The following is a 26,861-nucleotide window of genomic DNA, read 5'->3' as shown; positions in this document are numbered from 1 at the left end:
AGTTGGGCACTTTGATCTCTGAGTTTACCAATCAAATGTTGGCCAGTTTCTGAGCATGGTGGTGAACCCAAGAGGGTGGGATGAACAGCAGGATAGGGAGCCCATCCTTAAAAATTAGAACCCCTAAAATTGGAAGCCTATATTCTAATGGGGCAATGACATCACTCCAGATTGTCACGAACATCTGCTCTGTCCACTTTTTTGCATGTCCTAGAGTGTGAAGTGATACGACTATCAAAGTTTGATTCTGGAGCAGCAGCCTGAGAAAGTCTGAGTAATGGATCGATTGTGTAAATCACCTACTCCCAACTGGCGAGTAAGTGATAAGGCATTTTAATTGATGATCCACTGGAAATCAATCCTGGACCCGCAACCAAGCAATTCCAGCTCCCTTCTTAAATACATCTGTGGAGAGCTTTAAAAATGAGAGACTGGGTCCTTCTGAAAGGTCAAGACTGGAACTGGAACAAAAGGACTGATCTAGCATGAATAAAGAAACTGACCAAAAAGCCAACATTTATGTTCGCTTGGTAAACACACACACACACACACACACGCACACACACACACACACACACACACGTGTGTGTGTGTGTGTATATATATGTATATTATATATACATGTATATGGAGGGAGAGAGAGAGAGAGACAGCATTAGTAATACACTCCTCCATCAGACTGTTAAACTCCTCAAAGGAGGGATCATGCCTTCTATTCTCCTTGTATTTTCTCAGGTATTTGCTGAGAAAATATGGAGTAACCAGTCCACAGACACTATTAACACTACAAAGGGGTATTAAGCTTTCATCAGTATTAATCAATGAGTAGACAGGTTTAGCTTTAAGCCAGAGGAGCAACTGCACCCATAGTCCTCATACAACCTAGTGTACACTGACCATAAAATTCCCCTATCTTGTACCCCCCAAACCCAAGAAAGCTCTGAAAATCTCTCAGTAGGACAAGTATCAGAACTGGGGCTGACTGGATTAGGATCAGGTGGTCATGGAGAGTTCCAAATCAATAGGTCTCAACAAAAGAATGCATTTGAGTACCTTATAGGGTGCAGGGCACTTTTTAGGGTCTAGATTCCCTTGGATCCAGAGCAGATTGATAACCTTAGGGACTTGCCCTTTCCCCATTCACCCCAGATGACTAAGACTTCTAAGGGGGCTGGACCTGCCTGGGAGCTCGCTCACGGTCCTGCACCTTAAAATTACTTGTCATTCAGGCCAGATAGATGTATCTGATGTTGTTTCTCTGAGGCCATTGGTGCAGCAACTCCTACTATGATGTTGCCCTTAAACTTCCACCTTTCATTTTAACGCAGGCGTACTCTACCTGTAATCTCCTTATTACCTTGGTAGGGGGTAGTACAGCATCCCCTCTCTTACAGTAGAAGCAGCGTGCCATAGTGGATAGAGTTTTGACTTGTAGCAGATTGCCTTCCACTCACTAGCAACTGGCCAAGCCAAGAATGGAATGGGTATGCTTCTGCTTGACTCTGCCTCCCATATTTGAGACTGGTAGAGTACTAGAAACTTTCCAGATGCGACTCTGAGAGGGGAAAGCACTGGGGTAGATAGAAGCTAATCAGGTTGGACTCAGTCCCTGTCCCACGTGAGGATCACAATCTTAATCCCCATTTTACACATGAGGAAACAGAGGCACAGAGGAAGGAAGTGGCTTTCCCAAGGGCACACAGCATACAAGTGGAGGATCCAGGGTTAGAACTAAGGTCTAAGGTCCCAGGCCCATGCTCTATCCATAGGCAATGCTGTTTCTCAAGTTTATCAAATGTTTCTTTTAGGTGTCATTTTTCTTTCATAAGCATATGTGAGTTTAGTACCCATGGATGTACAGGAGTTTATACATGCAGGTTTCTATTCATGTATCTGAGAGGACATGCATTCTGAATATAAAATATTTTGGTTGAAATAAATTTCAAAAAAGGCAGTATTTTCCTTCACAATCTAACACATGTATTACGCAGGTGCTGTATTTTTCTGTAGCTTTTAACTATCTGTTGAAGTATTAAAATCAGAGAACAATAAAGCAATTAAACTGAAGAGCTGTTTCTTACCTAGACCAGACAAACTATTGCCGAGCCATCATCTATAATGTAGCCTGGAGTTGGATGAAAATGTATTCTTGATAAGAGTGAATCATCAGAACTCTGTATATTATTTTCAGATAATATCTTTGATCCAAGGCAGTGGCCTTGAAGGGTTTCAATTTTGTAACCTTAACCTTCTTTTCATCATGTTCTAAGTGAATCTGTAGTATTCTGACAATATCAAAGTGAAAATAAAAAAGTTTGCGTATAATGTAATGACCAAAACATCATTCAAATTATTCCTCTGTTGAGAATACTAACAATTTTTTGGGCTTTCATAAAGGAGCAAGAAGAGGGCTCTAATTTGTCTTTATCACTTCAGACACCGTATGTCCTACTTTATAGTCCATCAAAATGAGCCCAAGCCATGGAAAAGAAAGCCATCAGTCAGGGTTTCAAAGAAGAACATGTTTATGTGATACCAGAGCTCTGGATTTAGTTTTTCTAAGCAATAATACCATTTTCCCATGCAGGTTGTTCTCGTGACTCTAGGTACAAAGTGAAACATCAAAACTAATGAACTGTGTTTCTCAAAGAAAATTTTCTGGAGCCCTCCATGATGGCCATGGCTCTGAGCCCTGGAGTACCCCAAACCACTCCCCACCAATTGTCCTCCCAGGACAGTGACAATTTACAGAGTTGTTTTATTCTGAACTTCAAAGTCCCATGTCCTTATTCTACCTATGGGCATATGCTATCTCTTCTTGCAGGATGAAAGGAAAAGTGGTGCAACTAACCAGAAGAGGGTCAATCAAGCCAAGAAATTCATAGGATAGTTTCATTGTCTGAGATATACAGTGAGCCCGGAAAGCTCCATACCTCAAAATTTCCAGTTGCTTCCATTCTCTGCAGCAATGGGACACAACTTCAGACTGTCAGTCTAGACTCTAAACTGCAAGCTCGCTGTGGGCAGAGATCATCTCTACCAACTCTGTAACATTGTATTCGCCTAAGCACTTAGTACCACACTATGCACACAGTAAGAGCTCAAAAATATGAATGATTGATTCTGTTAAGGAAGGCAGACTATATTTAGCAGCATTGGGACTTTAAGTCCTCCAGTAACACAATGTCTAATTAGCCTTAGATAAATTTTAACTCCTTATTCCATCACCTAGGGGGAGAGAAGAGATTAAGAATGGTAGAACTGCATCCATCTGACAACTTATCTGGAGGTCTTTCACATTAATAATAATAATAATGGTATTTAAGTGCTTACTATGTGCCAAGCACTGTTCTAAGCAGTAGGGTAGGTACAAGGTAATCTGGTTGTCCGTTGTGGGGACAGTTTTAATCCCCATTTTACAGTTGAGGTAACTGAGGCACAGAGAATTTGGGACTTGCCCAAATTCACAAAGCTGGTAAGTAGCATTGCCAGAATTAGAACCTACAACCCCTGACCCCGAAACCTGTGTTCTTTCCACTAAGCCACGCTGCTTCTCTTACATTAGTAACTAGATAGCTTACTAATAGCTTAGGTTCTTCTGTATTTATACCTTAATACAATAGGAAGCTTGGAATCACAATAATGCAAAATTCAGATATATAAAAATTTGGAACTCGGTTCCCTCAAAATCAAAGAAAGTTACCTGGTAATGAATTAAATACCCTGGGAGGAGTTCACATTTTTTTGGACTGAGGGGACTATTGAGTGCTTTGTTGCACTTTGTACACTCCCTCCTTTTAGTGTTTGAAATAGAATCATCTAGAAGAAAGACTATTTATTCCTCCCCAAATATTTCAGTTACTATTAGGAAGTAATCTTAGTATGACAGTTAGGATTCAGTATGCTTAAACCAATAATATTGAAGATTTTTAATTTAAAGAATGCTTTCTGTTCTGAGACAATATATTTTGCAGTCTTCATCGCAACAAAACAGTACTGATATTTTACATTATTTACTATCCACTAACCTGATAATGAATGTTGCATGTTAAAAGCTCAAACTGTATTGCTAATATAAGGTGACTTTATCATGAAAAAAAGTTCATTTTTTTTGCTTCCAGAACTGGAACTGCTTTTGGTAGGTAGGCCTGAGCCCTGGTGATGTCCTATTAGCAAGACAGTTGGTGCTTGGTCAATTTGATTTGTAATGTGTAATAACTTTACAAAGTCATGACTGCAATTAGCCTGAACATAATGTATGCCCTTTCAAAGTACAATTCATCCACAGGCCCCAGTGTGCTTTAAAAACATTAACTCCATGAAAAGCCATCAAGGGTAGGTGAGTATACATTAGCTGATTATGACAAAATTGAGATATTGTTTGGCTAAAAGGCACTGTATCATTTCACAGTGCATTGAAATACACTTTATCAGGATATTTGTATATTTTTAGCCTCCATGTGAAAATGGTTAGGTCTTTAATTATATTGAACATATTTAATATTGGAATTTAAAATGGCAAATCTTATCTCCTGCATTAAATGTTTTATAAAATGAGACATTAAGAACAGCTTTTTGAAAATGTATTTTCATATGAGTTACCAAATAAAATGTGAGTGAACATTTTTGTATCCAGGATATAAGGTTCTAAATTGAAATTATTTACAAAACAAAAACCCTAACTGAGGAGATTAAAGGCATTTAGTCTATTTTTGAAGTTTTAAAAGCCTGTATTAATGGGCTATGATGCTATTCAGCTTTCCTAATGCAATTCAGGGTCATAATGAGGTTTTCCTACTGTTTTAAACAGAGGATAGGGTAAATATGCCCTACTTTTATTATGCCAGATAAAATATGTACAAATCAATACATATCCAGTAGAAAGTAGGCAATGTGTCTACACCAGCAAGATGTGAGCTACTTATTACTACATCAGCATTAGACCAACAAGATCAGAAAGCACTTGGCTCCTTTGTAATGCATTTGATTAAATTCATATTAGAGACTTTTTTCTTGTCCACTAATTAATAATAATAATAATAATGATGGCATTTGTTAAGCTCTTACTATGTACAAAGCACTAATTCATTTCCTGTAAAACATGGTCAGCATTGTAAGGTTACTGGATCTGGTTTGTGTGAGGGCCTGGCATCTCTGAATACTACTGAGTACCCCAGCGATTAGTACAGTGCTTGGCCTGTTGTAATAAAATAATAATAATTATGGTATTTGTTAAGTGCTTACTATATGCCAAGCACTGTTCTAAGCGCTGAGGTAACTACAAGGTAAACAGGTTGCCCCACGTGGGGCTCACAGTCTTGTCCAAGGTCACACAACGGACAGTTGGCGGAGCTGAGATTAGAACCCATGTCCTCTGAGTCTCAAGCCCGTGCTCTTGCTACTAGGCCATGCTGTTTCTCTACCACTATTATTGTTATTGTTTTAGATATGGACACAATATCTGCCATTCTTAAGTACACCATCTTAAATTTAAAATTATATGTATGTAGTGGGTCAAATTGTTGGACACAGGAAAGTGGAAGTGAATTTGTCACTGAATTGAAATTACCATGCAGTCAGTAAATTGCAGTCCCACACTTGAGGATGTAGATTGAAGACAGGATTTAGTAGGTTGAGGAAGGACATTGGAGATACCTGAAGAAAGCATGGCGAGTTAATAAGTGGGCCAAAGAAGCAGCGTGGCTCAGTGGAAAGAGCCTGGGCTTTGGAGTCAGAGGTCACGGGTTCAAATCCCAGCTCCGCCAATTGTCAGCTGTGTGACTTTGGACATGTCACTTCTCTGGGCCTCAGTTACCTCATCTGTAAAATGGGGATTAAGTCTGTGAGCCCCTCCGTGGGACAACCTGATCACCTTGTAACCTCCCCAGTGCTTAGAACAGTGCTTTGCACATAGCACTTAATAAATGCCATTATTATTATTATTATTGTGCATAGTCGGAACAGTAGGTCCTGTATTGGCCTTTTCAGTCGCACACCCAAGCATAGGTGAATTTCACCACTAGTGGTGTTGTGTAAGGTCAATTTTATAAATGAGTGTAAGTACACATAAATGAAAATAAATAATTGGAATGGTTTATAAGGGGTAAAAAGTTCTATGAAGAACAATGGAGCAGGTAGTGGATTGAAGACATTTTCGAGCACATTAACTCAAGCTGTTCTGGAAGGCGAGATTGGGAGAAATGAAGTGGGAGCTGAGATGTAATGGGGAAGAGAGCATGGATGTTGTGGGAGTTTGCAAAAGTCATAGTCTCTGCTCTCAAGAAGTGAAGCAGAAGTAATTTCTGAAAATGAATTGTTTTGCTACTCAATTTTTGAGAGGTCTGTGAAATCATATTCCATTACCTGAACACTTAGTCCTTTTATTGTATTTTGTACTTTGAAATGGTGTACAATTTCAATAATACCTTTGCATTAAGTATGGTGTTTAAGAATTAGTGATGTCATTAGTAGTAGCAGGAGCAGCAGCATTTATTGAGGAACAACTTGTGTGGTCAAATATAGTAATGTACAGGAAGTACAGGATTAGGAGATGACCAGTTCTCTGCCCAATAGGAGCTTATATTCTAAAAGAGAATGCATCAAAGATAAAATATTTACAACTAGAGTCATTCATTCATTCAGTTGTATTTATTGAGCATTAACTATGTGCATAACACTGTAATAAGGACTTGGGAAAGCACAACACAGCAATAGAGACAGTCCCTGCCCACAATGAGCTCACAGTCTAGGGGGAGTAGGGGAGGGGAGACATAATCTGGTACAAGTAAACAGGCATCGATATAAATAAATAATTGTGTGTATGAATGATATGGAGGGTGTAAATAAATTCATTAGTGCCAGTGGCTAAAGTGGTGAAATGGTTCAGGATGAGGAGGCATTTAATTCATTTCATTTCATTCATTCATTTCAGCCTTTAGAACAGTGCTTCACACATAGTAAGTGCTTAGCAAATACCATTATTATTATTATTATTATTATTTAATGAAGGATTTGACTTTAGGGAGAACTATGGTTTGATGTGGTGCTGAAATATAGCCGACTTGAAAATATTTTCTGCTGTAATACATTTCCATTTCTTCTGGATTTTTTCTATCCTTTCCTAAAATATCTTATGGAGGCCTAGCTAATGATCTGAACTCTTTCCTAGACATGCCTCATAAGATTGAGGAGCATTGTCCTTTTAGGAAACCAGATGGTCCCTCCCCTTCATTGTTATGTATGCAAAGGTTTCTCTCTTGGCTAATACTTCAATATTGGGTAGCAGGAAGTTTTCTAACTACCTTATTCATTGTTCTTGTACTTCAATAAGCAGGGATATAAATCATTTCTAGAAAGGCCAGCTTCTTTTAATAAAAGGACAGATCCAAAGTTGGGGAGGAAAACAAAAATCTGCACCATAGTAGGAGGCAGTGTTGAGAGGAAAACCTCTTCAGAAAACAGGATCATGAAAAGAAGAAACCAGTATTTAAAACAGACAGCTAGGGTTTAGGGTGGGGAATTTTAAGGGGACAGAGGGTTAGGCTGACTGGACTTGCAGCAGGGAGAGGGTGGTTTGACTTGAATCAGTATGATATTTTTAGCACTAACATTACCAATTTCTCATTAAAGCAATGATTCTAACACCTTCAAATCAATCCATGGAATTTATTGAGTGCTTACTGTGTGCAGAGAATTGTACTAAGTACGTGGGAGACAGCAGAGTTTGTAGACATAGTCCCTATCCACCAGGAACTTAAAGTCTAGATGGGGGGGAAACAAGGACTGCCCTACCTCCTTCCCCTCACCACAGCACTTATATATATTTGTACAGATTTATTACTGTGTTTATTTTACTTGTAAATATTTACTATTCTATTTTGTTAATGATGTGCATATAGCTATAATTCTATTTATTCTGATGATTTTGACACCTGTCTACATGTTTTGTTTTGTTGTCTGTCTCCCCCTTCTTGACTGTGAGCCCTTTGTTGGGTAGGGACCATATCTAGATGTTGCTGACTTGTACTTCCCAAGTGCTTAGTACAGTGATCTGCACACAGTAAGCACTCAATAAATATGATTGAATGAATGAATGAATATTATTTAGTAGGAGGCAACACGACCTAATGGGAAGATCATGGGACTAGGAATCAGGAGATATATATTCTAATCCCAGCTCTGTTTCTGGCCTGCTGTCTGACCTGGGGCCTGCTGTGTGACCTTACTCTTTCTGTGCCTAAGTTTTCTCATATATCAAATGGGGATAAAATACTTAGTCTTAGACTGTGAACCCCATATGGGACAGGGGCTGCATACAGTCTGATTATATTGTGTCTATCCCAGTATCTAGCACAGTCTTTAGGAACAAAGAAATGCTTAACAAATACTTGGTGTGGTCAGGGATTTCAAAACAAAATTTTTCCTAAAAAGAAATATTATAGCTATGAAAAATCTTGGAAGGAAAATATTTTGGAAAATGACTTCTTTGTAATGTGTAAATCATCCTCTTAATTTTAATGATTTTGGTTGAATTACTAAACAGCAAATCAAACAATACCAATGGTATTTATTGTGTGCCTACTGTGGACAGAGCACTGTACTAAGCCCTTCTGAGAATACAGTGCACCATAATTGGCAGATGTGTTCATTCCCAAAAGGAGCTTACAGTCTAGAAGGGGAGGCAGACAATTAAATACATTTCAGATATGTACATAAGTGCTGTGGGGTAAATATCAAATGCTTAAAGGGTACAGATCTAAGTGCATAGGTGATGCAGAAGGAAGTGGGAGTAAGGGGAATGAGGACTTAGTCAAGGAAGGCCTCTAAATCAAATATACAGAAATATACTAAAAGCTCTCAAGTGAGACCTTCACAGATATAATGCTTTACCAGGTATTGTGTAAATGAAGTAAAAAAAAAACACACAGCTATCTACTTTAGGGTTTACAGCTAGTGTGGTTTGAAACACAATGTGAGTTTGGGAAAGTCGGATTTTTTTTGTTAAAAAAATTATTTAAAGCCATCTCTTGCTATAGTTTCTGAAGTGACAGCAATCTAGTGGTGTCATTATGAAGGAAAAGGATCAAAGGATTTCTTTACAACTTTTTAATTTTCCACAGTGGGGAAAAAAGAAGGAGATTTCACTAGGCTTCAGTTCTGTTTTCTATCTCCCCAAGTGTATTTAAGAAGGAGGTGGATTAAGGTGTCTGAGGCTGGAACACATCTGGAAAGATAGCATACTCTGTCACAATCTACTCTTCCCTGCAGCACTTGGTGTTTTCTTCATGAAGAACAATGCACTTTCTTTGCTATAATCCATTCAGTCTACATCATCTCCAGGGCAAACTGCATTAGAATTACAATCCACTGAATTGAGGTCCTATGTTCTTGTTTAGTACTATGTGCAAATGCCTCTAGCACGGTTTTAAAATCTACATTTATAAATGGTGTACTTTGTACCCTACACCACTATTTAAAATCATAATTAAACTTCATTCTTCTAAATAAATTTCCCAGACCAATGTGTCGATTGCTGTAATCTGTGGACATAGTTTACTTTGGAATGGTTGTGGAATCTCTATTGAAATCAGAATTTGATCTGGTCTGTGATTTTAGCTTGTATTATCAATCAGTCAATGGTATTGAATGCTTTCTATGTGCAGAGATACAACAGAGTTGTATCTGACAGACATGTTCCCTGCACAAAGGTAGCAGATTCAAATGCAGACACGACACAGGAGAGAGTATTTACTTGTCCATATGGTTATTGTCTGATGTCGTCAAGTCGACCCATAGTGACTCCATGGACACATCTCTCCCAGAACACGCCACCTCCATCTGCAGTCATTCTGGTGGTGTATCCATAGAGTTTTCTTGGTAAGAATATGGAAGTGGTCTACCGTTGCCGTCTTCCACGCGGTAAACTCGAATTTCCACCCTCAGCGCTCTCCCATACTGCTGCTGCCCAGCACGGGTGTGTTTCACTTGTAGCAGATTGCTTTTCACTGGCTACCCACTGGCCAATCTAGGAATGAAATGGATAGCCCTCTGCTTGAGTCTTCCTTCCACAGAAGAGACTGGTAGAGTACTGGGAATTCTCCAGATTCTATCCTGAGAGGGGAATAGGGTTATTAGGGCCTCTGATTTCACTTATCAGTTGTGCTTCTGAGATCATCTCTGGGTTAAAAATGCACCTCTTTTCCATCTTGCATTGCCACTGATCTAGTTTCTGGAACTAGAAAGGTTTCTGGATATTTAATGGTCTTTTGCAAAGCACTATGATAGATTTGAGCCTATCCTGACACTTAGACAAGTAATTACACCATTAGTTGCTGCAATTACAATTAAAGATTTTCAGCTGATGAAAGGCATGTTCACCGCATTCTCATTACCTGATATTTCCTTGCCAACACTCAAGAGTGTCATGATTTTGATGAAACAAAAACAACTCAAGAAGCTATATTTGCACAGTATCATCCACAGAATGGTTCAGAGAGACCATCATGATTCCCTCCTGCCCCATTGCACTTATTTGAAGATGCAGCATCTATCCCATATTCTAAATTGTCCCTATAGAGTCATATAAATTGTTGACTACTGAAATTGTTCTTTTTTTGTCCTTTCATTTGTGTGAAACACTTCTTACTATACAGTCCTGCCCTAATTTTTTGGATAAGGTCACAAATGAATGACGATGTAAATTAAATCATAGGACTAAAACCAGCAACAAAGCAATAATTTCAAACCTGGTAAATACAACAGTACTTAATACAGTGTTCTACAGATATTAGGTGTTCAATAACTACTTCTCATGGATTGAAGTAGAAACCAAGTAAAAAAGACCAAAATAGTGATTATTTTTATAAGTAAATATCCACTGAACATAAATGTTGTTCCTCAGCCAAACCAATAGTCTTTTCAGTCCTGTATTCTGTCTCTGACAGGGGTTAAGAGGATGCCTGGGGGAACCGTATGATTCCAGCCCATGTTGATATTGATCCTGTTGGCTAGGGATACAAAACCTAATAATATCAAGTTTTTCCCTCCATCCTATTGCTAGAAATCTATTTTGGGCTGTTGTATGTGCATTTATTCAAGCCTTTCTTAAACCTCTTGATATTTTTAGATTTAAAAATTCCATGGTTATGAATTAGAGAAGCAGCGTGGCTTAGTGGAAAGGGCATGGGCTTGGGAGACAGAGGTTCCCAATCCTGGCTCTACCACTTGTCAGCTGTGTGACTTCAGGCAAGTCACTTAACTCTTCTGTGCCTCCATTACCTCATCTCTAAAATGGGAGTTAAGACTGTGATCCCTCACGTGGGACACCCTGATTACTTTGTATTTACCCCAGTGCTTAGAACAGTGCTTGGCATATAGTAAGTGCTTAATAAATACCATTATTATTCCCAATGTCCACCCTGTGCTGAGTTATTCCACCGTCATTCTCCCCCTTTATCAACACCTATTCTTGATCACCTACAACGTGCAAAACACTGGATTATGTATGCACATAGGGATGCACCAAGAAAAATTAACTAGAGCCAGCCTGTGCTCATATGGTGCACAAAGACAAATAAACAATTAACTATATTATGAATCAGACAGAATCAATTAAAAAATGGAAAAGAAAACATGACTGGATTGGAGACCAAGGTTCTAAAATGGGCTCTGCCCCTTGCCTACTGTGGGCCTTTGGGCAAGTCACTAAAGTTCTTTGTGCCTCATTTACCTCATCTATAAAATGGGGATAAGGTATCTGTTCTCCCTCTCATTTAAACTGTAAACCCGAATGTGGGGAGGTACAATGTGGGATTTGCCAGCAGTTGGCCCAGTGCTGATCACATAGTACTAGTGTCCAACAAATATCTCAATTATGATGCTAATGAAGATAGAAGACTATTCAGTCTCAAGCCATCTATATAAAATGGCAGGCATTCCTCAGAAAGAAGAAGACTCTCCTGCTGGCCAGCATGCCCCCACCATTTTCCCCAAAAACAGAATTATTGGAGATTATTTTGTTGAGCAAACTTTACTTACACAAGCCTTCTTTAGCTCAAAACAAGAGCAGGGGGAAAGTCAGCTGGTTTTTCTGCAGTTGTCCCCTGCCTTCTCAGTGAGGCTCTGGGACCAATCAGTAAGGCAAGGGGCAGATTTGCTCCACATTCCTTGATTAGTTTTGGATAATACCTCTTGGCAATGACATCAGCAACTCACTATAAGCAAATAAAGGCTGTGATATCTTCGTTATTGACAATCTATCATATTCTGTTGAACAAACGTCTATAGAACTGCAGCTTCGTTCAGGAACATCATAATTCCCTCCAGCTATTGTGAGAGATGCCTCAAAGACAGAGTTATTGATTCACTCTTTTTTTTTTTTAATTTTACTTTTACAGAGAGGCATTTTTAAAGAGAAAAGGGAAATGGGAGAGGCTAAGTGGTGGGAGTGAGGTTTTCTGATGGCCAGGTGGAGTCAACTGGGGAGTGTTAACAGACTTGTTTTACTTCTGGTGAAGTAACAGTCAGCTACAGTTAGTACTAGTGCTTAACAAATACCTCAGTTATGATGATGAGGAGGATAAAAGAATATTCCGTCTCAAGCCATCTTGATAAAATGGCATGCATCCCTCAGAAAGGAGAAAACTCTCCTGCTGACCAGCATCCCCCAACCATTTTTCCCCCAAACTGAATTACTGGATAGTATTTTGTTGAACAAACATCACTTACACAAGTCTTCCTTAGCTCAAAACAAGAGCAGGGGGAAAGTCAAGAATGAGGGCAGGAATCATGACATCCTACTCTATTCGACTCTCCTAAGTGGTCACTCTACACACAGTTGTTGATAAGTTTAGAGATATTCTAAGGTCTATTTGTTGTAGCTCAAAACACCTTAATTCAAGGACTGCCTGTACTTCCATTTCATTTTAGTACAGTGGTTTACACTCAGTGGTTGCAAATAAATACTATCAATCAATGTTTACAGAGTTGGTAGATGTGATCCCTGCCCACAAGAAGCATGCAGTCTACTACCACTACTACTGCTTTCAAACCCTGGTAACACTGAGGCCATAAACCTCTGGCACAAAACATTTGAAAAAAATTTGGACTTTTCTAAGTTGATTACATATTCTACTAATGATGAAGTTAACAATTGATAGCCATGGCAGGAAATCTGTCATCATTCATAACTTTTTCTCCATAGTAATAATAATAATGGGATTTGTTAAGCACTTACTATGTGCGAAGCACTGTTCTAAGTGCTGGGGGAGATACAAAGTGATCAGGGTGTCCCATGTGGGGCTTACAATCTTAATCCCCATTTTACAGATGAGGTCACCGAGGCCCAGAGAAGTGAAGTGACTTGCCCAAAGTCACACAGCTGACAAGTGGCAGAGCCAGGATTAGAACCCATGACCCCTGGCTCCCAAGCCCATGCTCTTTCCACTGAGCCACGCTGCTTTACAGTTTTGACCATTTCAAGTAATAAAATACAAACTGCTATGTAAAACTATAGTACGCTAAAGCAATTTTTTTCAAATTCCTGTTTACCATAGTTGTCAGCAAACATGTTTTAGAAAGGTGGCATATACTTCCAAATTATAGCTGGTTTCAGTAAGCGGTAATGGGAGGAGATTTTTCTTATTCCCAGCTAATGATCTTGTTATACTCTAAGGTACCAAGATGAGGGTAATCCTTGTTACCATGGCTGTGGGTGGTGCTTTTAATAATAGTATCTATTCTTATTTAGTAAGATTCACCAAAGGTATTAGGCATTGATAAGAATAGGTTCCAATTTATTGTGACAAAGCTCCCAGGCTCTACATTTAATTCATTTTCCAGACCCATTTATATCATCAGACATCACTGCTTATATCCACCTGTGCCATTCATTTCTTCATTTCAACTTTGCCCTCCTTTCTGCATCCTACAGTTTATATGCATGTCTTATCTCTCCGACTTGTTAGCTATCCTGGGTTGTACTTAACATTCAAATACCATGAGGAGCCAACATTAAAGCAACTTTTAATCCCTGCTCTGTGGGGTTTGATGCTCGCAGCTACCGTTAACTCTGTTGGAAGTTACACGTTTAATTTCTCATTTTTTAAAATAAGGATACATATGAATTGTATGGAAATCCACTCTAATATGGGATCTCTTGCTTTAGAATTATGATATGGGTTAGTCAGTTGATAAAATGTGGCTCATAGTATGAGCTTAACAAATACCATCTTAAAATATAAAGCACTGATATAAAAAAGTATTCTATTCTTGTAGACAGTTCATATGTTCTTTTGTTCCACTGTGGTGAGATCTTTATCTAGTACTGGGAGAGTCAAAATACCATTTCCTTCTTCTCAGGGTACAGGAGTTTGTTTATATTTAATTAATGAGTGCTTCATTCAAATAGCTTCTGTATATTTATAAATCAATTAACAACTTTATGGAAATTGTAATCTGCTGCTGCCTGGCCATCAATCAGTGGTCTAAAAAACACCTGTTGAGTGAGAAGCATTGTATTCATCACTGGGGAGTGTATAATAGAGTAAGAACCCACATTCCCTGCCCTTGAGGAGCTTACTATCTAATGGGGGTGATATATAAAAATTATATAGTAATAATGGGAGCAGGAGGAAGAACAAGGACAAACAGGAAATAGCTCAAATATATCTGCCAAATAAAGAACTGACTATACATAAAAGGGGTATGTGAAAATACAGAAAATAAGTGCAGAGGATAGGAATAAAATATGAAAGTGTTAAGAGCAGCTGCTGGGCCTACACAACTGAAATGTTGTAAATTCATTCAATCATATTTATTGAGCACTTACTGTGTGCAGAGCACTGTACTAAGCACTTGGGTAGTACAAGTCGTCAACACAAAGAGACGGTCCCTACCCAACAACGGGCTCACAGTCTAGAAGGGGGAGGCAGACAACAAAACAAAACATGTAGACAGGTGTCAAAATCATCAGTACAAATAGAATTATAGCTTTATGCACATTATTAACAAAATAAATAGAATAGTAAATATGTACAAGTAAAATAGAGTGCTAAATCTGTACAAATATATACAAGTGCTGTGGGGAGGGGAAGAAAGTAGGGTGGGGGGGATGGGGAGGAGGAGAGGAAAAAGGGGGCTCAGTCTGGGAAGGCCTTCTGGAGGAGGTGAGCTCTCAGTAGGGCTTTGAAGGGAGGAGGAGAGCTAGCTTGGTGGATGTGCGGAGGGAGGGCATTCCAGGCCAGGGGAGGGACACGGGCTGGGGGTCGATGGTGGGACAGGTGAGAATGAGGCCCAGTGATGAGGTTAGCAGCAGAGGAGTGGAGGGTGCAGGCTGGGCTGTAGAAGGAGAGAAAGGAGGTGAGGTAGGAGGGGGCGAGGTGATGGACAGCCTTGAAGCCGAGAGTGAGGAGTTTTTACTTGATGCATAGGTTTACAGGTAGCCACTGGAGAGTTTTGAGGAGGGGAGTAACATGCCCAGAGCGTTTCTGCACAGAGATAATCCGGGCAGCAGAGTGGAGTATAGACTGAAGTGGGAAGAGGCAGGAGGATGGGAGATCAGAGAGGAGGCTGATGCAGTAGTCCAGTTGGGATAGGATGAGAGATTGAACCAGCAAGGTAGCAGTTTGGATGGAGAGGAAAGGGCAGATCTTGGCGATGTTGTAGAGGTGAGACCGGCCGGTTTTGGTGACGGATTGGATGTGTGGGGTGAACGAGAAAGTGGAGTTGAGGATAACACCAAAGTTGTGGGCTTGTGAGACAGGAAGATGGTAGTACCGTCTACAGTAATGGGGAAGTGAGGGAGAGGGCAAGGTTTGGGAGTGAAGATGAGGAGTTCAGTCTTGGACATATGATTAGACTCCTATGTTATCAATCAATCAGTGCTATTTATTGGCCACTTACTGTGTCCAGAGCACTGTACTAAGCTCTGTATGCAATTGCTCTGTGTTGCTCTACTATGTTGCTTTAGTTTCCACTACTTTGAAGGTGCTGCTGGACTTATTGTTTCAAATACACCTGGGATATCACTGATTACACTTGAAAATGTGAAAAATATAGTCTTTTTTTTTTGAAGTCAACTAGTCTCAAAACTCTAGTGATCAAAATCCAAAGGCAATTGTTCCATTATTATGACCCAGTTGATATAACCCCACTCACCATAAAATGCAGTAAGTGGGGTTTAGGTAGCTGGTTGCTAAATTTAAGATTCCTCTTTCAAGTACTCTCCAGTCCAGGATTACAGTTTCCTATTTAAATTGCGTAATTTATGGATGAATCTCAAGAAAGTTGTTTAAAGAACTTAGTCAAGTGAAACATAACTTTGGATCACCACCAAATTGCTATAAAACATTTTGAATCAAATGCCTTTCAGTGCTTAACATAAAAAGTGAGTTAACACTTGTCTAAGTTTGGATAGCTTGCAAACTATCCATAGGGTTAAGACCCTTTCTACCTTGATATTTCTTATACTTTATGCTTTTGTGAAAAACTGCTACAATTTTCTTCTTTCCGGCACTTTTTATAGAGCAACCGACTTTTCCATCGAGAAAAATGATTCTCTTAACCACTTAAAAAGAGGTAATTCAAAAATGTAACTCTAACCTCTCTATTTTGGAAATGATTGGAGCAGTTTAGAGAGAATCTAACAACTCCAAGGAACAATTTAGGTGTTTAATTGCTAGAATATAATGTGTTCTCGCTTTGCATTAATGATCTCTCCGCCACAGAGCTATATTACTGAATAGAGGAGAATGAGCTGTGAAATTCTTTATTATTGCAAAACTGTAGTTACTCTTAGAGAGAAACCCCATCAAATTGTTTCATCTATCTTTAGTTCTATTTTCACAGCAACAGTGTAATAAATTATTAGCATAAATGACATATAAATTGTACAAAACCAAGTCAGGTAATATGATTGTCTGCTTACCAGCCAGAAGCCTTGACATTAGCTACTGAAGAATTAATTCATTTTCCTTGATTTCAGAAAACCCCAAGTCCTTTGTTATGACAGACAAATAATTCCACCCATTTATTTGTATCCTTTTTAAAATGGCATTTGGGTCCTCAATTTTGAGTTATCTTCCCCCACCACTCTGACTAGAAACACAATTTAAGGAAGCAGAAGCAACACATTGAGGGTTTTTTAAATTAAAAATAATGAATTTATTTCATGATCATGTCAATTCATAAAAGTTTTCAACTGAAATCATCAGTTTAATATTTTGGGATTATTGTGTGAACCTGACCCAGTTTATCTTCCTGAGAGCAGGGATAGTGTCATTTAAACTATCTCAAAACCCCACATTGCCTGGTTCAGAACTGTGCACAGCTACTTAGTGTGTGCTATCTTTTGATGATAGCTGCTTTCCCTTATGAGGAATAGTTTAGAAATTATATTTTTCATTAATCTTTAATTGCACCTGCTTCACATACTTTTGTGATGTCTGTAGTTCTGCTTCAACAGGTCTTTCTGATGTTGTGCATTGCAAATTGCAGGGAAGCTTCTCCCCAAATAAAGACATTGAATTATAAGTTGCTATAAAAACAATGGATGTCTCACTATGGAAATATGAAGAAAATTGTTCCACAAGAAATAATACGCCAACCATATTTTAGCTAATTTTTCACGCCCTTTAGATTATCAACACATCACTACCTAATGTTCAAGAGATTTCCTAGCCTACCACAGAATTGTAGGACACTTGCAAATCACCAAACATTATCAACCTTTTTTGGACTAATCATGGGTGTGATATTCCAGTCACTTCATTCTAACAAGGATTTGTAACAGGACCGAGGTCCATCCATCATTTATGCCAGGAGAATCCATCACCATCATCAAGGTATTGAAAGTTCAGATAGGAAGCACTGATTCCTGGTCCTTGTGATCTCAGCACCATAAGAATCCTACTTAAGTGAACCTTCTTACTCTAGTTTATATCCAGGAAGTCATGTGCCAACAATATATGTGAGCCTGTTGTTGGGTAGGGATTGTCTCTGTTGCTAAATTGTACTTTCCAAGTGCTTAGTACAGTGCTCTGCACACAGGAAGCGATCAATAAATACGATTGAATGAATGAATATACGTTGGCCAACAATATACGTTGAAAACGTGTCACTGCCTTAATAAAATAGAAACTGCAAAAAAACTATCTTGAAAACTCAGTGATATATCACAGAGCTTTCCCATTAAAAGCTATTTTGGTGAGTCTTCCTGGGCAGAATAATGCTATTTTGCAATTGTAGCAATAACATAATGTAAAATTATTGAAGGAAATAACACAGACCTTTAGTCTTCTACAGATGAATCAAGCACTGGTCTAGACTGCACGGATGAAGTAAAATTAAGACTGGCATTTTCTGATATTTTTTACACAAAGTCTAGTTCTCAAATTACCTGATGATTGCACATTCCTTGTATCTTTCTGTGACAAATTATGAAGATGGGAATGAAGGGGTAATGAGAACTCGTGGAATTAACACAAAGTGATGGGAATACAAGCATGTCAGACACTTCTCTCTTTCCCACACTTTCCCCCCTTGAAATGATATCGAATTTTGCTTACTGTCTTATTACATGCATCTAGACTTGCTATGTTATGGCACTTCTTGTGAAAAAGGTTTTAGAAACTTCAATGTAATGATGTTTGAGAAACACATTTTATTAAAAAAAAAAGCTGTCCAGAAAACCTAGAGATATAGAGAGCATTTCCATCATACCACAACACTCCACCCTGAACTGTCAATAGTGTCTGCCATATGAAAAATGACATTCCATCTTAGACGCGATTCACTTAAAAAACTTCTCGAAAAGCAACACTCACCTTATGCTCCTTCCTTTGTGAGAAGGGAACAAAATGTTTGAAGAAATGCAGGTTTCAAGTTATTACCACACAGAGCCAAAAATTGTGCCACCCCAAAGCAAGCAGTGACTATAATCCATAAAATGTACATAATACAGCAGTAGATATCCCTTTTAAACTGTGAAAATTATCTTATCAAACAAGAATTCATCAGATAATTCTCTGTGTATATATAGAACAATCCATAGAGCTTATAAACAAGTGTAAATGCATTCGCTGTAAGAGAAAAGGATATTCAACTGCTTATCTTAAGGAAAAGGAACAGGAAAGGTCACTGGCAATTTCATCCCTAAGTATTTCAGCACTCAGAGTAGATAAAAGTGGTCAGGGATTTTTTGGTGAACATTAAATAAAACTTAATGATGGAGGATTGGAAACTATTTTATCTTTTTTTTTAATTAAAAGGACATTCTGTTGAAGAACTAAATTTAATGGGCTGATTCCATTGAAAACATTAAAGTCCTCTTTGAAGCCTGTTTTGAGTGTGTGAAAATGTCAACATACCAAATGATTGCTCTGTCCTCAGTAGCCTACACTACTGCGCCCTCATCTACTTCACACAGCTTTTTTATATCGTCTCAGGAACCACTGTTGCCTTTGCTATCTATTTATGAAAGTAGTGTACACTGACAAATTAGCATACACTTCCCCAACTAAGGCCTCATTTCCTCTACTCCCTCTCCCTTCTGTGTTGCCTGTGCACTTTTATCCGTGCCCTTGAAGCACTTGATATTTACCTCCTACTCCGTCCCACAGCATTTATGTACATACCCATAATTACTTTTAATGCCTGTCTCTTCTGCTAGACTTTAAGCTCCTGGTGGGCAGGGAATGTGTTTACAAAAGCTATACTGTACTCTTTCCCAAGCATACTCTCCCAAGTGCTTAGTATAGTGCTCTGTACCCAGTAAGCACTCAATAAATACCATTGATTCATTGATTGATTTATCTCATTCCACACAAGTACCTGGGTTAGTAAGAAATGAGCATCAGAACAATTAGGAAAATTTGGTGGGAAAAAATGGGATGAGAACATGTTCTCTTGACCTAGATTGATGGAATAGGGCAAAGCTACTCCATTTACTACTCCCCTAATATCAAGGGAAAGTGGAATGCCTTGCCAGCACCCAAGAACCACATCATTACTGGGAAACCAAGGTCTCCAACAAAGGAAAGGATGGATAAATAAATACACTTACCCCTCCCTTAAAATTAGCAGTTTAAAGGGAAAGATCTTATCACTAGATATATCTCAAAGAATTGTATAATTTAATATTTCTTTTAAAATGCAATATAAACATTTTAAGTAAAACGTTTAAATTGTTTTATTACCAAGATTGAAAAACCCAGCAAAGAATTATATGTTGTAACCTAAGGCTCTAAAGCATCTATGTCTCCTTAACATGAAAGCGTCCTCCAGTGATCTCAAGTTCTTTAGGATGACTTTAGTATGCATGTAGACTTGTATATTAATGTATGCATACATAAAACAAAATAATGTGATGCCCTAGAGTGGCATATAATCTGTTGTCAAAAATTCTTTGGAAGAATATATAAATATAATTTTCCTACCAAATCACTTTAAAAAATGTACAATAGGCCATAATGACTTCAAATGTATCTGGTAAATAATAGCCCTCTTTTTATATATTTTAACATTTGTGAATTAGTGGGATGTATTATGGTTGCACTCATTTTCTCTATTTCCTAAAAACTTCACTAAAATTATGTAGTGAAAAGGAGTGTGCTGATGATTTTGACAGAAATAAATGAAAACATAATATTAGTAATCAATATTAAGAAGAGTATTATTCAAAAAAATTTGAGGTTTATGCAGAAACTCAGAGACAAACAAATTCAATAGAAAGAAACAGTGAAAGAATAAAAATTAAGGTCCACAGAAAGAAAATGAATAATCAAAATAAGGAATGTGGAACAGGGTTAAGTGATAATCCCTGCAACTAGCCCAATTGTGAATTGTACAAAAATTCAGTGGGAGCCTTAAAAATTCCATTCAGACAGTTGCAGATATGTCCTTCAGAAAGGTGGGGCATTTGGAAAATGATTAGTCTCTTGAAAGCAACAAGAGGAAAATCATACATATATTAAAACCATAAAAGTAAGAACTGGATGGAGAAATTACTATTGTTTGTTAGCAATATCATTTTGAACACCATCTTTGTGCACAGCACTATAGTAAATGCTTAGGAATATGCAAACAGAAAGAAAGGCTGTCCCTTTCTGCAAGTAGCTTATCTTTAGGGGAAGACAATCAGGTAAAATAAACATTTAAATATCAAAACTAATACCAGTCCAGTAGCAGCAAAGTCCCTAATATCCAAATTTGTACAGTATGCCTATTATTAGTAGTAATAATTTTAATGGTATTAAGTGCTTGGGCAAGTACAAAGGAAACACAAGACTCTTCTAGACTGTGAGCCCGTTGTTGGATGGGGACCGTCTCTCTGTGTTACCGACTTGTACTTCCCAAGCGCTTAGGACAGTGCTCTGCACACAGCAAGTGCTCAATAAATATGATTGAATGAATTAATTAATTTTTTGCCTACAAGGAGCCTACACTCTAAATGGGTAAACAAACATTAAAAATATTGGGAAGTAGAACAATCAGAATGAGAAAAAATTGTGGGCAGGGAACATGTCTACCAACTCTGTTATATTGTACTGTCCCAAATGCTTAGTACAGTGTCCTGCCCACATTAAGCGACCAGTAAATATAACTGATAATTGAATTGAATAGACGATTGAAAATACGTATATATGCACATTGAGAGAATGAGTATAAGTAAATACATAAGTGCTCTAGATTGTTGTTGGGTCAGTATTACTGAAGGGTCTCGAAAGGGGGAGAGATGAAACCAGGATACAGTTAGGAGTGAAAGAAGCCAGGAGTACAAGCTGGAGAGTAGTCAGCCTCTGGGATAGTCAGCAAAGCTAGCTGAGCTCATGTTTGGGGGGGCAGAAGTCATGAACCCCCAGATCGCCCAGACCCAAGTCACATACTCTGCTTCATCTGCCCTCTAACAGTTATTTTGAAACATTCTTTGGTTTAATAACTTCAAGATTAAGGAGGCTTCTGGTATAAGGTATATGTGCTCTCCGATCTAACAAACAGGAGGGACAGTAAGTTGGAACCCAGCTAGTTCTCTTCCTCCCTTCAAAGCCCTATGGAGAGCTCACCTCCTCCAGGAGGCCTTCCCAGACTAAGCCCCCTTTTTCCTCTCCCCCTCCCCATCCCTCCTGCCCTACCTCCTTCCCCTCCCCACAGCACCTGTATATATGTTTGTACAGATTTATTACTCTATTTATTTTACTTGTACATATTTACTATTCTATTTATTTTCTTAATGATGTGCATCTAGCTTTATTTCTATTTATTCTATGACTTAACAGCTGTCCACATGTTTTGTTTTGTTGTCTGTCTCCCCCTTCTAGACTGTGAGCCTGTTGTTGGGTAGGGACCGTCTCTATATGCTGCCAACTTGTACTTCCCAAGCACTTAGTACAGTGTTCTGCATACAGTAAGCGCTCAATAAATACAATTGAATGAATGAACCCCCACAGAACAATGTCCCGGTAAAGCAAAAAGTGTCTAGTCCTAAGAACTGTGCCGGGTATAAATGATTTCAAAGAGGAGTCTTATTTTAAATGTTTTACCCTCTGACTACTTCACCCCCAAAGTTTTCCAGACAGGAAGAGTAGCATGGCAAGTCCGATTCAGCCTTTGGAGTTGGAAAAGGAGGAGGAGGAGTCAGGATGCAGGGGCTTGTGTGGTCTTGTGGGATGTGTAGTCTCATGGAAGTGAGGCAAGTTAGCAGAAAATTCCAGGACAGGGGTCAAGAGATCCGATTGCCTCTGGCCTCAGGTCCCAGAGGAACCAGAACGGAGGCAGTGGAGATACAAAGCGCTCCTCCTTTTATACTTTTTTCTTCCCTTTGATCCTTCAGTCAATAAATGGTACTGGGTGCAGAACACTGCACTGAGCACTTGGAAAAATACAATACAGTCAAGCTGGTGATAGCATTCCCTGCCCATAAGGAATTTGCAGTCTAGAATCAATCGATCTTATTTACTGAATGCCTATTGTATGCAGAGTACTGTAATAGGTGCTTGGGAGAGTAGAATATAATAATCATAGACATCCTTGCCCTCAGTGATTTTATAATTTAAAGGGGAAGATAGACATTAAAATAAATTACAATTAGAGGGAAGTATAAAATGTGTAAATAAGTGATATGGACAATAATGATTATTTAAATGCCTTGTTAGCAAAAGTGCTGAAATGACTCGGGTGGATATATAGTGGAGAGATTAGAAGTCCATTGGGATGATTTCAGAAGGGTTTTGAAGATGGGGAAAGCATCCTACCCCTTTTTATCCCTCCTTTTCTCTTCCTCAACTGTAATTCCTATCCATCACTCTATCATTCTTCTACTCCACTGACCTCTTGCTCACCAACTTGAACACACATTTGATCTCATCTATAGTCACTGAGGGATGTGGTGAGGTAAGGCTTCCTAACCAGCCCCTCGCAATCACCCCCCCCCCCCCCCACCAACACATACATATCCCCCAACACCCAGCTTTTCTCTTTCTTTCACTCACTTCCCCCAAACTAATATAATAATAATAATACTAAAAGCATTTGTTAAGCACATACTGCGTGTAAAGCACTGGTCTAAGCACTAGGGTGATACAAGTGAATCAGGGAATTTTTGTATTACTGAAAGTCCCCACCCCAATTGAGAATTATTGTTAAAGTACCATAATTTTGTAATCTATGGTTTATTTTTCACCTCATATTAAGATGTTAATCAATCTATCGGTGGGATTTATTGAGTCTTTATGGTATGCATAGAACTGTACTAAGCACTTCAGCTTTTGTAATGAAGCCATGTCCTAAAACATGAAGCAGAAATTTTTTCATGTAGGTTTAGGTTCCCCTCTCAGGGTTACACCTGGTGAGTTTGCAGTACTCTACCGGTCTTGACTATGGAGGGAGAGTCAAGTAGAGACATATCCATTCTCTTCCTTGTATAGCAAGTGGCTAGAGAGTGGAAGGCAATCTGCTACAAGTCAAAACTCACCTGTGTTGAGCAGCCCTAGCACGGGAGAGAGTCGAGGGTGGAGACCTGAATTTACTGTGTGGAAGAAGGTGTTGGTAAACCACTTCCATATTTGTACCAAAAAAACTCTATGGACACGCTACCAGAAGGATTGCAGATGGAGGTGGGATATTCTGGCAGAGATGTGTCCATGGCGTTGCTATTGGTGAGACGCAACTCGACAGCATAAGGCAAGGCAAGGTTTGGATAATATATATGATACCAGCAGACCACATAAAAAAAAAAATTCCACCTGAACCCCGTAACTACCCTAGGTAATGTTGAATATTGCAAGTGTGTAAGACTACCAGTTGTTTTGAGAGAAACCAATTACAATAAAACTGGATCAAATCATGAAACAGCCCCAAGGACTGTTTTTGATAACGTCTCATTGATAATACTGTACAAAAAAATTCCCAAGCTTATTGGTGAGTCATTTAATGGTAATTTTCATCAATTTTGATAACACTTTTAGATTTGATTATACGTGGCTTTCAGTAAATTATGCTGAATGAAGCAGAATAAAATATGTTGATACGTAGAAAGCAGTCTACTAAAACAGATTCATTTCAAATGTTTCCTCAAGTGGGTATTTTTTGCTTTGTGTTTATTGAATCCTTAGTCATGTTTCTGCTGATTCTTATTTAGTAATATTGTCATTTAATTAAGCAGTAAAAGTTATTGCAAAATAAACTGATAACAGTTTAGTTTTATAAGCTGGGATAGAGATTCTCTTGTTGTTGTCTTATGCTATTGAGTCGTGTCAGACCCATAGCGACCCCGTAGACAGATCTCTCCCAGAACACCCCACTTCCATCTGCAATCATCCTGGTAGTGTATCCATAGGATTTTCTTGGTAAAAAATAAGGAAGTGGTTTACCATTGACTCTTTCCCACGCAGTAAATGAGTCTCTGCTCTCGACTCTCTCCCAGTCGGCTGCTGCCCAGGACAGTTGAGTTTTGACTAGTAGCAGATTGCCTTCCACTCACTAACCACTGCCCAAGCTAGGAGTGGAATGGGTATGCTTCTGCTTGACTCTCACTTCTGTAGTTGTGACTGGTAGAGTACTGGAAACTCTTCAGATGTAACCCTGAGAGGGGAGAGATTCTCTACTCTGCATTAATGCTATATAAAACTATACTTTATGCATCAACCCAGTGCATTAATAATGGGCTTTTATAACAATTACTTAAACTGTGAAAGCAATCATTAATCCAGGGCCAAATTATTATTATTATTATTTTTAATGATATATATATATGTATATATGTTTGTACATATTTCTCTATATTTATTTTACTTCTACATATCTATTCTATTTATTTTATTTTGTTAGTATGTTTGGTTTCATTCTCTGTCTCCCCCTTTTAGACTGTGAGCCCACTGTTGGGTAGGGACTGTCTCTATATATTGCCAATTTGTACTTCCCAAGCGCTTAGTACAGTGCTCTGCACACAGTAAGCGCTCAATAAATAGGCCTAATAGTCCAGTTAGGCAAAACTGCTACATATTTCTCTCCTCATACCTCTGAGCCATCACACCCACTATTGCCCCTGCCTTTCTGTTTTCCCAATATATGTTCCTCTTTGACCTTAAAACTTGTTTGAAACTAACATCCGACATAAACCTTTTTTAGGTTAATCCCCAATCACCTTGGTAAACCCCTTTATTTTTCAATTCTTCTTTCCTCACCGAATGCTTGCAATTATTATGTGCATCACTTCAGTATCATCCCAGTAACGACTTTGTTTCAGGAGGCAGATTGGGTCACTCTCATCACAGCAGGTGTGAAGGCACAGAAAGTGGCCTTCACTTGTTCCAGTCTCTCTTAAAGTCAGTACTGGAATTAAGGTTTTCTATGCATGTATTAGCAAACACAGGGATCCCTTCTTTCCTTTTCTTTTTCTCTTCCCAACCCAAATTTCCACTATTAATATAGATGACATTCTTCGGCCCCCTCCAACCAATTAGATCTGTGGAATAAGTTATCCAACTACATAGTCTGGGTAGTGGCTCCCATTCTACTAAATAAGTAGCAAAGATTCATTCAGTCGTATTTATTGAGCACTTACTGTATGCAGAGCACTGTACTAAGTGCTTGGGAAGTACAAGTTGATGTACAAGATGCTAAAAGTTCCTGTAGTAGAAGCTCTTAGTACAGTGCTCTGCACACAGTAAGTGCTCGAATGCCATTGATTGATTGGCTGTGATCATTTGGCCAGTGAATAAGAATAGTGCATTGAATAGTGGAGCCTCCTATACCCCAGCTTAATTCCCTGAAAAGGAAAGATAGCTGCACTTTTGAGATGAATAGGAAAACCCAATGGGCTTGTTTTAGCTGGGTTGACAAATCATTTGACCATGCTAAGGCAGGGGAAAAGTTGCTATCTCCTCCCCCCGACCCCCATTTCAGATGACATCGTAGTAGACTGTGTGTGAACATGGAATGGCATGATGATGTCATCCAAATTCCATTCAAATCCCCAAACCTAGAATATCTCCATTTTGTTGATCCAGTACCATTGCATTTCCCCGCTGTTGAGTAGGGACCGTCTCTATATGTTGCCAACTTGTACTTCCCAAGCGCTTAGTACAGTGCTCTGCACACAGTAAGTGCTCAATAAATATGATTGAATGAATGAATGAATTTCTCTTCCAGATTCCTGTTGCTCTTTTGACTTGGGCTAAATGCTTTCAAATGTTAAAACCTGCGGTGCTGTTTTGTTCACACAGGGTCAACCTGAAACTCTGTGTTGTTCCCTGAGGCAGTTATGTGAGGCTCTTATCAATCAATTGTATTTATTGAGTGCTAACTGTGTGCAAAACACTGTACTAAGTGCTTGGGAGGGTGCAATATAACAGAATTGGTAGCCACGT

General features: G+C 38.8%; 1 protein-coding gene and 1 non-coding gene across 41 annotated transcripts in view; one reads left to right on the top strand and one right to left on the bottom strand.

The window, feature by feature from the left end:
- Window positions 1–26,861, top strand: part of PTPRD (protein tyrosine phosphatase receptor type D) — a 1,852,740-nt gene that overhangs the window by 749,861 nt on the left and 1,076,018 nt on the right. The window lies entirely within an intron of this gene.
- LOC119948464 lies at window positions 1,428–1,565 on the bottom strand. Its single transcript, XR_005456858.1, has one exon. It is a non-coding gene; the product is annotated as a small nucleolar RNA SNORA7 (small nucleolar RNA).

The sequence above is a fragment of the Tachyglossus aculeatus genome, chromosome X4, assembly GCF_015852505.1.
Source record: "Tachyglossus aculeatus isolate mTacAcu1 chromosome X4, mTacAcu1.pri, whole genome shotgun sequence".
Taxonomy (NCBI): domain Eukaryota; kingdom Metazoa; phylum Chordata; class Mammalia; order Monotremata; family Tachyglossidae; genus Tachyglossus; species Tachyglossus aculeatus.
Note: the sequence above shows the minus strand (reverse complement) of the source record. Positions and strands in the feature narration are given on the sequence as shown.